Source organism: Thamnophis sirtalis, unplaced genomic scaffold (genome assembly GCF_051295495.1).
Source record: "Thamnophis sirtalis isolate CommonGarterSnake01/CBP01778 unplaced genomic scaffold, rThaSir2_p1.2 scaffold_7, whole genome shotgun sequence".
Taxonomy (NCBI): Eukaryota; Metazoa; Chordata; class Lepidosauria; order Squamata; family Natricidae; genus Thamnophis; species Thamnophis sirtalis.
Genome location: NW_028261387.1, coordinates 8,993,195 through 9,004,826, shown reverse-complemented (window position 1 = coordinate 9,004,826; position 11,632 = coordinate 8,993,195).

Here is an 11,632-nt window from a genome sequence, read left to right as displayed (position 1 = left end):
CGTGTCAATTACACTATACATTGTTCTTCAATCATCTCAAAAATAAGATTGCTATAAATATTTTTGACAGGATTGTTTTATGTCAGAGCATTGCAAAGAACTGTTGATAGTTAAGCCAAGTCAAGAGTGTAACCTGTTTCTGTTTAAAATAATTTGAAATGTCATTTATGCTGGTTTGGTCTTGGTCTTGGTTGGTGGGTTGGAGGGTTTTTTTTTGGGGGGGGGGGGGTTTATCTGTTATTTTTTTCATATGAAATGAATCCCTAACACATAGCACTAAATATTACAGAGGAATAACTGCTTTAAACTGTTTTAACAAATGACATATAGCAATAGCAGTTAGACTTATATACCGCTTCATAGGGCTTTCAGCCCTCTCTAAGCGGTTTACAGAGTCAGCATATCGCCCCCACAGTCTGGGTCCTCATTTCACCCACCTCGGAAGGATGGAAGGCTGAGTCAACCCTGAGCCGGTGAGATTAGAACCGCTGAACTGCAGATAGCAGTCAGCTGAAGTGGCCTGCAGTACTGCACTCTACCCACTGCGCCACCTCAGCTCTATATTAAGATCATGTGACCAAGCAACAGCATAGCAGCAGTTACTAACCCTGAAGTAGCCACAACTTTCCCAAATTTCATTTTGTGGGTAATAGGTTTTGTAAATTATCCCATTTGAAGTACCTTAGTTCCAAAATTGTTACTCTATATGGTACACCATTTTGCCCAATTATGACAACAAGAGTTTTAATAGTATAAAACAATGTTTCTCAATCTTGTTGACTTTTCAGATGTCTGTTTGTGTGTTTATTAGTCTTGTATGCCGCCCACTCCCGGAGGACTCCGGGGGGCTTACAATAAAAAGGGGAAAGGGAATAAATAAGACAGATGCTTGGACTTTAACTCCCAGAATTCTCCAACTGGGGAGTTGCAATCCAACCATCTTAAAGGTTGGGAAACACATACAGAAGTTCCAAAAAGACTATTTGTGCTTATGAGAGAAAGAGATGGATGGCTTCCAGTTCACATCACCGCTGCGTAATCTTTAATCTGGTAAGTAAACTAAAACAGTCAAAAACAGTATTTTCCGAGACGGATTTGATTCACAACATACCTGGTTTCACTCCCCGGCTTGTAAGCTATCTCACTGCTAGCAATACCTTTAGCACTAGCATAACATTTAAAACTGCCTTCCCCTTCTTCATTAACAAAAAAATGTGTCCAAATGATATCACTTCTAGATGAAATAACTGCCACTATTTATATAAATATATTATATAACTTAACATGGACCTCAAAGTATGAAGACTGGGATTTGCAGTTTCCTGAACATATCTAAGACCCGACAATATTTCTGATAAAATGTTGCATTCTGTCTTTCCCCATCATATTTAAATGACTCGGGTTAAAAAGTCTTTTATTTATATTTTCTGTAATAATGTAGAGTATTTTCATAGACGGTGCTGCAGGAGGCTGTCCAGGCCGAAAACAGGCTGCAGAGGAGTACACGTGGCTCCCCTGTGCCTGTTTTGGCTGCCGGAGGCACTGAGAGCCAATCCTTTACTATTTCCAGGCTGGCCAGATCTAACCACGGGCCTTGAGCTTGACATCCCTGCCAAAAGGTCACAATGATATGATCAGAGGTGGGTTCCTACCAGTTCACACCTATTCGGTAGAACCGGTTCGTCAAATCTACCGAACCGGTTAGAAGAGGTTCCACCAGTGGACCCGGAAAGCAGGCCACACCTACAGAAGAGCTTCCAAACATTTTTTGAAACCCACCACTGGTCCTTGGATATGAATATTCTACACTATCATGCTCATATTAGTAAAACTCAGTGCCTCTGTGAAAGGTAAGGATGACTACTGCGTTTGTGGTGCAATCAGAACATTGCGTGTGTTGAAATTGTTTTAACGCAAACCAAAGATGCCTTTTAAAAAACAAGTTTACATCATATTCTTATGCATGCCAGTGCTGTGTGTGAGGTAATTTAAGGTGGTTCTGACAAGTGTCATCGGCATCTTCATATCCGTTCACATGGGCAGCAAGCCACTCCCATCCGGTCACATGGGTGGCAAGCCACTCCCACAAAGGAGGCCACACCCACAGAGTAGGTTCAAACAATTTTTGAAACCCACCACTGGATATGATCCCATATCAATGAATTGCTGCTGAATTCAGTTGCGCCTACTTCAGCACAAACAAGTGCAAACTTTTGACTGGCGTGTGCTGATTTCTGAAGGGAATGGTTGACTATTTGGTAGACTCCACGGAAGGTAAAACTCAAAATCCTATATATAGCTCTCTTGTTAAATCCGTTACTCAGGTTTTGACGATGACTAAAAGAAATGCTGCCTTTTTCTTTTCATTTAATATCATTTTCAAAAACAGACAGCCAGTGTACTTTTACACATAACCTTTAACAGTTCGAGCTTTTAAAAGACACATTGTGAGCAATATTTTTGAGCAAAGATTGGCAATTTCTCTAAGCCATCTGATGCTTTCATTCCCCTCTCCAGCCCTTTTCCTTCTGCCTGCTCTTTTTAAATTGTGAGCATGAGAAAGTATTTTGTTTATGAACTTATATTCTATTTTCTCTTTCTGGGTGGTGGGTGAAATGGGTGTAATCAAAATAATAAAATAAACCAGAAAATAAACATTTGCCTTATCAATCAGGATAAATGCAGGGGGAAAAAATAGACATTTTGTCCAAACTTAAAAAGTATGAAAATAAATGAGTCATATTTGCATTAGTTGGTTGAGCAGGAGGAATTAAAAAAAAAATATTCCATTGTTTTGGTTTAGCTATAAAATTGTACGGCAGTTTTTTATTTTTTGATGTGCAGATCTTTTCTTTAATTGAATTGGCTGCAGAGCCAAATATAAAATGATGTTAATGTTCATTTTGAAGCAATCTAAGAAGGGCCTGCTAAGTGTTACAAGAGCTATCAATAAAGGCACAGAACTATATGAAAATGCCCTAGATATATAAGACTTTTGCAGGACCGGTATTCTACCGGTTTGGACCAGATCGCTCGAACTGGTAGCAGAAATTGCTGGTGGTTCTGCCCACTTGCGCCCGGCTCTAAGGCATCCTATTTAGGCCTTTTTTTCAACAAATGCATGTGTGGAAAGATCTCGCATGCACTCTCACATATGTGAACCAGTAGGGAAGGTAAGTGTATACCACCCCTGGACTTATTGTAATTGTAATTGTAATTACTTTATTTGTATGCTGCCCTTTTCCCTGAGGGGACTCAGGGCGGCTCACAATTCGGGGGGGGGGGGGGAAGGACAAACAAGTTACAAACATGAAAACAATACATCATTAAAAAGCACAACAGTCATACTATTCGAGTGGGGTTAAAGTCTTTAGCCCCAGGCCTGTCGGGACAGCCAGGATTTAAGAGCTACGCGGAAGGTCTGGAGGGTGGTGAGGGTACGAATCTCCACGGGGAGGTCGTTCCAGAGGGTCGGAGCAGCCACCGAGAAGGCTCTCCTCCGGGTAGTTGCCAGTCGACATTGGCCGGCTGATGGAATTCGGAGGAGGCCTAATCTATGGGATCTTATTGGCCTAGTGGAGGTAATTGGCAGTAGGCGGTCTCTCAAGTTCCCAGATCCAATACCATGAAGGGCTTTGTAGGTGACAACTAGCACCTTGAAGGGCACCCGGAGATCAACAGGCAGCCAGTGCAGCTCACGGAGGATAGGTGTTACGTGGGTGAAACGAGGTGCACCCACGATCGCTCGCGCGGCTGCATTCTGGACCAGCTGAAGTCGCCAAATACTCTTCAAGGGCAGCCCCATGTAGAGCACATTGCAGTATTATGAACTCTTCTAGGCTCCATCCATTCCAATTATTGATATGTACTATATAGAAAATACTAGAATGCATTGCTTAGAAAATTGCAGTTTTTTTTCTAACCTACCAAAGTTTCCTTAGAAATAATGTCAACTTTTAACCAACATAAAATCAAAATGAAAGAAGTCTAGAAACCAGATAATAATTACCAGGAGTTACAAATGATAAAATTCTGAAATTGTTGAAATTATAATTCAAATATTTTTAAAATGTAGAATTAGCTTACCTGCATGCTGTGTTTAAGCAATTATAACAGATCTTATTACCTTTCAAAATTCTTACTAGTAACTTGTTGGCTTCATGGGGTTTTGTATTCTTCAAGCAGTATTCATTTTCATAAGTAATGAAATAAAACAACGAAATATGACATTATTTCACCTATTTTCTCCCTTTCACCTTTTATCTGGCAACCTGTCTTTAGTTACCAGTGATTTGGGAGGTTTTTTAGTCCTTAAAAATCTAATTTCAATCAAATTGAGTGTTCTCAATTTTTTCTTGAGAAATAGAAAAAAATAGGATCATTTTCAATATCATATTCAAAATAACGTCCTAAAAATAAAAAAGGACCAACTGTAACTTGTCAAAGTATTGTATGCCAATTAAGTTATGCTTTAAAACGGGGGCAACTTATAAGTATAATTCAATAATTAAAACCGAGTATTAGATTTATTTTTAGCAAACTAAACTTGTTTGGCTTAAAAAAAATACATCCATGTGTATGCAATAATCCATAATATCACAACCGTCTTTAAAGAATTGGTTATCAAAATACCATCTTGGAATAATAAATATGAATGATGTACTTCTTGCTTCTTTGAATAATAAATGGATGCTTAAGTGGAAGTATGCAAAAGGTGGAGTTGGTGTGAGCATGCCAGACTGTTTTAACACTGGAATTGGACTTCTCTGGTTTGTGAGTGTTGTTTTGTTATTATTTATTTCAATCCAGCTGGTGGCGAAGCGCTTAGGGAATGGGTGCTCGTACTACTGATGTAAAACAGTTGGTCTCACAACTAAAGTATCAGTCTTGATTCTCCTGCCCTGCTGTTGAAGTCTAGGATTGTGATGGCCAACAAGTCAACTGCTCCTGATGTGATACCATTTTTTTTGTTTATATGTTTTTGCAGCTGCAAAATGCAAATTGCTTGCTTTTTTAACTGGGTCTATGTTTAGAAAGGCAGGCAAACTTCACAACTTGGAAACTTGGTGAATAATCCATGCTGATTGCCACTCAGCCTCCATAAAATTCACTGGGGGAATGGTTTTTTTAAAATACATATATATAAATGAAATCCCATAGGAAGCAATGGAAACATTTGTTTGTTTGTTTGACTGATTGATTTCTATCTTACTTTTTCCTCAAGAGCGCAAGGCAGCTTATCTAGAGAGTCCTCTCTCTTTTATTCTCAACAGCAACCACTTCCCCAATCCCTGGGGGGAACTTTTTAATATTTTCATTAAAAATAAATAAATGAATAAAACAGTTTCCTTATTTTTGGAAGTTGATTATCTGATAGCAATCGGGATGCACCACTGTTCCAGTGATGGGTTTCAAACTTTTTTAGAACCTCTTCTGTAGGTGTGGCCTGCTTTGTGGGAGTGGCTTGCTGGCCATGTGACCAGGTGGGAGTGGCTTGCCAGCCATGTGACTGGATGGGCATGGCCAACTTGTAAAATGTGATGAAACTCACTTAACAATGCTCTTGCTTAGCAACCAAAATGTTGGCCCAGGAACTCTGGCATTTGAAGCATGCAAGTCTTAAAGTTGTCAAGTTACAAGACTCTTGCACCCCTAACCCTTTAGGAAAAAAACCCCAGGCAGGGGTGTTCAAACTTGACAGCTTTAAGACTTGTGGACTTCAACTCCCAGAATTCCCCCTCCAGTCATGTTGGCTCAGGAACTCTGGCATTGAAGTGTGCAAGTCTTAAAGCTGTCAAGTTACAAGACCCTTGCACCCCTAACCCTTGAGAAAAAAAACCCAGGGGTGTTCAAACTTGACAGCTTTAAGACTTGTGGACTTCAACTCCCAGAATTCTTCCTCTTGCTCTTCATCTTGATGATATGCGGAGGGGCGGGGGGAGAGAGCTGGAACCGGTTCTAAATGGCACTTTAGATTTATGGAACCTCTTATATAGAAGAGGTTATAATTGGCAGGAAGGTTCGAGGTTCGAGGTTCATTTTATTTATATGCCGCCCTATTCCCAGCAGGACTCAGGGCGGCGCACAAACCCAAGGAGAGGAAGGGAAACACAAAAACTACACAAAAAGTACAGGGCATTTAAAACAACCAACAGCCACACGATACAAGAGGGGAAGGGAACTCATCGACCCCAGGCCTGCCAACACAGCCAGGTTTTAACGGCTTTTCAGAAGGCCTGGAGAGAGGTGAGGGTCCGAATCTCTGCGGGGAGCTCGTTTCAAAGGGCCGGAGCCGCCACAGAGAAGGCCCTCCCCCGGGTAGTGGCCAGGTGACATTGGCTAGTAGACGGAACCCGGAGGAGGCCTAATCTGTGTGATCTAATGGGTCTTTGGGAGGTAATTGGCAGCAGGCGGTCTCTCAAGTACCCAGGTCCAATATCATGAAGGGCTTTATAAGTGACGACTAGCACCTTGAAGCGTATCCGGAGACCAATCGGTAACCAGTGCAGCTCGTGGAGGATAGGTGTAATGTGGGTGTACCGAGGTGCACCCACAATCTCTCACGCGGCTGCATTCTGGATGAGCTGAAGTCTCCAAATGCTCTTCAAGGGCTGCCCCATGTATAGCGCCACCCCTGCACTATTCTGCCTGCTGTTGAGACCCCGGGCTGGACAAGGAAGCAAGTGCCCCTTGTTTCCTCTGACTGAAACATTTGAAAATGTCACATCCTGCTCTGCTGGAATATTGCTGACTCCACAGACTCCAAACTTAACTGTTGCAAACTTAACACAAATGATGCAGGCCACACACTTCAGCACAAATATTATACTGAAACCTCAAGTCCGTCCCATTAAATAAAACAGCTTACTTCTGACAGGTGACGTCTATGTTTGCCATGCCACTGTCCATTAGATAAAAATCCCAACATGCTTTTTGTATATATATAAAGAGTGCATCACTGACAAATTATAAGAGGCATAAAAGGCATTTTTACAAAATAATCTTGAAGAAGTGCTGTATGGACTCCCTGATTCAGCATTTGAGTTTGGCCTTGAAGAAAAAATGGATGTGATCCCAATTGATAATGAATTAGATCTTTTCATCCGCTGTGCGATGGTGCATTATCCTTCCCAGCATTCCATGCAAGAGCTTATGGAGGCTATAACTATTAAAATCAATGGCCACAGATTTCCCACCATCATGCCTAAAACTACAAAGCGGTCCCAAACAGGCTTATATATTTTTTTCTATTGTTCAAAGTCAGACTTTGGTCTCAAAATTTAGTTTATGTCATCTGATTTGCTCTCTTTCAATTATTTCCATGCCAAGTAATCCTGAAGGATTTCTAGAGTACCAGGTACCATATCAAAATGAATGAATGAATGACTCCTGCAGAGTCACCTATCTGTGAGTTGGGTGGCCATATCAATTTGTTTTTTCCCCTCCCCTTTGGTGAGGTACCGACGTTTAGTACTGTAAGGAGCCCCAGACCGCTCCTGAGTGAAGGAATGGAACATCTGCCAGTTTGAAGTAAGGTAACGGAATGTGAGGTAAGTGGCCGTTGGAGCAGAGATCTTTTCAGGTGGGGAGGGGGAGTAGAATGTCTAAACTCCCAGCCTGCAGGCTGGATGAGTCATGTGCTGGCCATGCCTATGCCCACACCCAGTTTAGTGACGGTGGTAGCATCAGAGCATACATGCCAAATTTAAGGTTTATAGGCTTTGCAGTTCTGGAGATTTCTTGATAAGTGAGTGATATTTGACAAAGAAAGATAGATAGATAGATAGATAGATAGATAGATAGATAGATAGATAGATAGATAGATAGATAGATAGATAGATAGATGATAGATAGATAGATAGATAGATAGATAGATAGATAGATAGATAGATAGAGATAGAGATAGAGATGAGATAGAGATAGAGATAGAGATAGAGATAGAGATAGAGATAGAGATAGAGATAGAGATAGAGATAGAGATAGAGATAGAGATAGAGATAGAGATAGAGATAGAGATAGATATAGATAGATAGATAGATAGATAGATAGATAGATAGATAGATAGATAGATAGATAGATAGATAGATGTGTGTGTGTACGGAAGTAGTGATCTTCCTCCCATATTTGGGCATATTGGGGGTTGTAAAATCTAAATAGATACCTTTCACCCTGGCTTGGCTGATAAGGAGTCGAGCTCTGTGGCTTAGTGGTTAACACATCTGCCTAAGATGCAATACAGCACACGTTCAATTCCCAGTAAGGGTATGGCTAGCTGATGAGCGCTAAATAGCTTGAAATAGATCTATACTAGTCTCCCTTTATTTATTTATCAGCACAAATACAACAAATGTAACAAAAAGGCAACAGTAAAAATATTGGGTTTCTGTCTGGATGGTCTCTTGTGACAAGCCGAAGGACAGAGAATGGAAGTAGTGATCTTCCTCCCATATTTCGGCATACCGGGGGTTGTAAAATCTATCTATCTATCTATCTATATCTATATCTATATCTATATCTATATCTATATCTATATCTATATCTATATCTATATCTATATCTATATCTATATCTATATCTATATCTATATCTATATCTATATCTATATCTATATCTATATCTATATCTATATCATCTATATCTATATCTATATCTATATCTATATCTATATCTATATCTATATCTATATCTATATCTATATCTATATCTATATCTATATCTATATCTATATCTATATCTATATCTATATCTATATCATCTATATCTATATCTATATCTATATCTATATCTATCTATATCTATATCTATATCTATATCTATCTATCTATCTATCTATCTCTATATATATGTATGTGTGTGTGTGTGTGTGTGTGTGTGTGTGTATATATAAAATCAGTGTGTGCATGTGTGTGTGTGTGCGTGTGTGTGTTTGTTTGTTTGTTTGTTTTTCTCAGGCTCTTCTCTATTTTGAGATACATAATATGAAGTCAGCATCTGACAGTTGTCCCAGCTTTGCAATGCCTGATTTTCAGCTTTACTTTTTCCACATCAGCCGAGAACCTCTGGGAAGGCAGGACAGCGGGAAAGTCCCTTTGTCTAGGCATTAAAGGTGCAAATACACCTGCCACTTCTGTGGTACAAGTATATTCGGTGGACTAAGCAGGCATTGTTGATAAGGAAGCTTAAGATGACACCGAGAACACAGATCCCTTCTATTATAACTACTAAAATCAGCTTTGCAGAGAGACCTTGTACCAGACATTATGGGGAGACCTTTAGCTTTTTACTATGTCTGTTCTTTGTTGCTATGGCAATAGAATTAACCATTCCATTAACATAATAGAATAAACTGCACTGTAAACTTCTTTGTCCTAGTGGGAAAGCCTTACTCAGATTTCAGAATATTTGACAAGCTGAAATTCTCAGGGCTTGCTTTCTTTTCTTTTTTTTTAAATCCCAAACCTAGGTTATTATCTCAATGCCTCCAAAAGCTTAAAAGGAGGGAGAGAATGAGAGAGGGCCACAGCTGTACATTTTATCATTACATTTCCCCTTGCCTTCATTGACTGCCTTCTCCTAAGTGTCCCCAGGAGAAAACTAGTAGGCTACTGAAGCAGTGACCATTGGAAGTGAGAACACAGTCATTTAACAACCTCATAAAGGAACACACGCAGAGAGAGAGAGAGAGAGAGAGAGAGAGAGAGAGAGAGAGAGAGAGAGAGAGAGAGAGAGAGAGAGAGAGAGAGAGAGAGAGAGAGAGAGAGAGAGAAGCGCACACAAATGGAAATCTCTCCAATAGTCTCAACTCTACCGTAAGCATTCCTAATTAATACTTCCTACGCAGATAACAATGGATATAGAAATAGTCCAAAAAAAATGTATGTATGGAAAGGCACTGTATTGTATATGTGCATGTGTGCCAGAGAGAGAGAGCGAGTTGCCAGTTAGCTTAGAAATGAGACAAGGACAACAGCAGCTTTGGATTTTAATTAAGGAAGCAAAGAGGAGAATTGATACTGGACTGTCTCAACTGTCCAAGTTAACAAAGCAACGCAGACTCCGGATTTGAGGGAGGAGATGCTTTTAGAAGGTCCTCTTCTCAGTTATCCCGACAGCCACATTATTTATTGTGACACTGTTGCTGTGGTGCCATGTCTGTGGGACCCAATCTGTACCCTTGTGCAGGTTACTACTGCACCGTGCTCTACATGGGGCAGCCCTTGAAGAGCATTCGGAGACTTCAGCTTGTCCAGAATGCAGCCGCGCTAGCGATCGTGGGTGCAGCTCGGTTCACCCACGTAACACCTATCCTCCGCGAGCTGCACTGGCTGCCTATTGGTCTCCGGATACGCTTCAAGGTGCTAGTCATCACTTATAAAGCCCTTCATGGTATTGGACCTGGGTACTTGAGAGACCGCCTGCTGCCAATTACCTCCACTAGAGCGATTAGATCCCACAGATTAGGCCTCCTCCGAATTCCATCCGCCGGCCAGTGTCGACTGGCGACTACCCGGAGGAGGGCCTTCTCTGTGGCTGCTCCGACCCTCTGGAACGAGCTCCCCGTGGAGATTCGAACCCTCACCACCCTCCAGGCCTTCCGCACAGCCCTTAAAACCTGGCTGTTCCGACAGGCCTGGGGCTAAAGAGCTTTTGCCCCCGTCTCGAATGGTATGACTGTCGTGTGTTTTAAATTATGCACTGTTATGTGTCATTTTTTAATTTTTGTCTGTATCCCCCTTCCCTGGTTTGAGTTGTGAGCTGCCCTGAGTCCCCTTCGGGGGGAAAAGGGCGGCATATAAATATAATAAACAAACAAACAACAAACAAACAGACAAAGGCTTAGGTGGTCATTTCTGAATTGCCAGAAAAATGATTTCTACCAATATTCCTATGTTAGCTTATAGGATACCTACACACACAGTACCCAGGATTTACTTATCACAGACAAAATAACAGTCAGAAATATGACAGCAGCTGACAGCTTTGCAATGCCTTGTTTTCAGAAGCATTATTCTTTCCCTGTCCTGTCCTCACCATGTGCGATCTTCTGGGAAGGCAGGATAGTGGGAAAGGTCCTTTGTCCATGCATTAAAGGTGCAAATATGTGCGGCATATACAGAAACAAACTCAATGAACAAATGTCTTCTCTTTAAGAGTTTTAAAGATCTGATTTGATTTTTTTTTTAGATTGGATTGGATTTAATATTGGATCTGAAGTGGATAGTTCTTCCAATAGAAGACCATCAAATAGAGAGCTGTCCCCACTGATAGCTCTTCCAACTTAAAAAGAAGCTATAAAATAAAGTGCATGGCCAGCATACTTGAAAACAGGAGGCTAGACCATAAGTCAGTGGTTGGTTTCAAAAATTGTTCGAACCTACGCTGTGGGTGTGGCCTCCTTTGTGGGAGTGGCATGCCGCCCATGTGACCGGATGGGAGTGGCTTGCTGTCCATGTGACCGGATATGAAGATGCCGACGACACTTGTCAGAACCACCTTAAATTACCTCACACGCAGCACTGGCATGCATAAGAATAGGATGTAAACTTGTTTTTTAAAAGGCATCTTTGGTTTGCGTTAAAACAACTTCAACACACACAATGTTCTGATTGCACCACAAACGCAGTAGTCATCC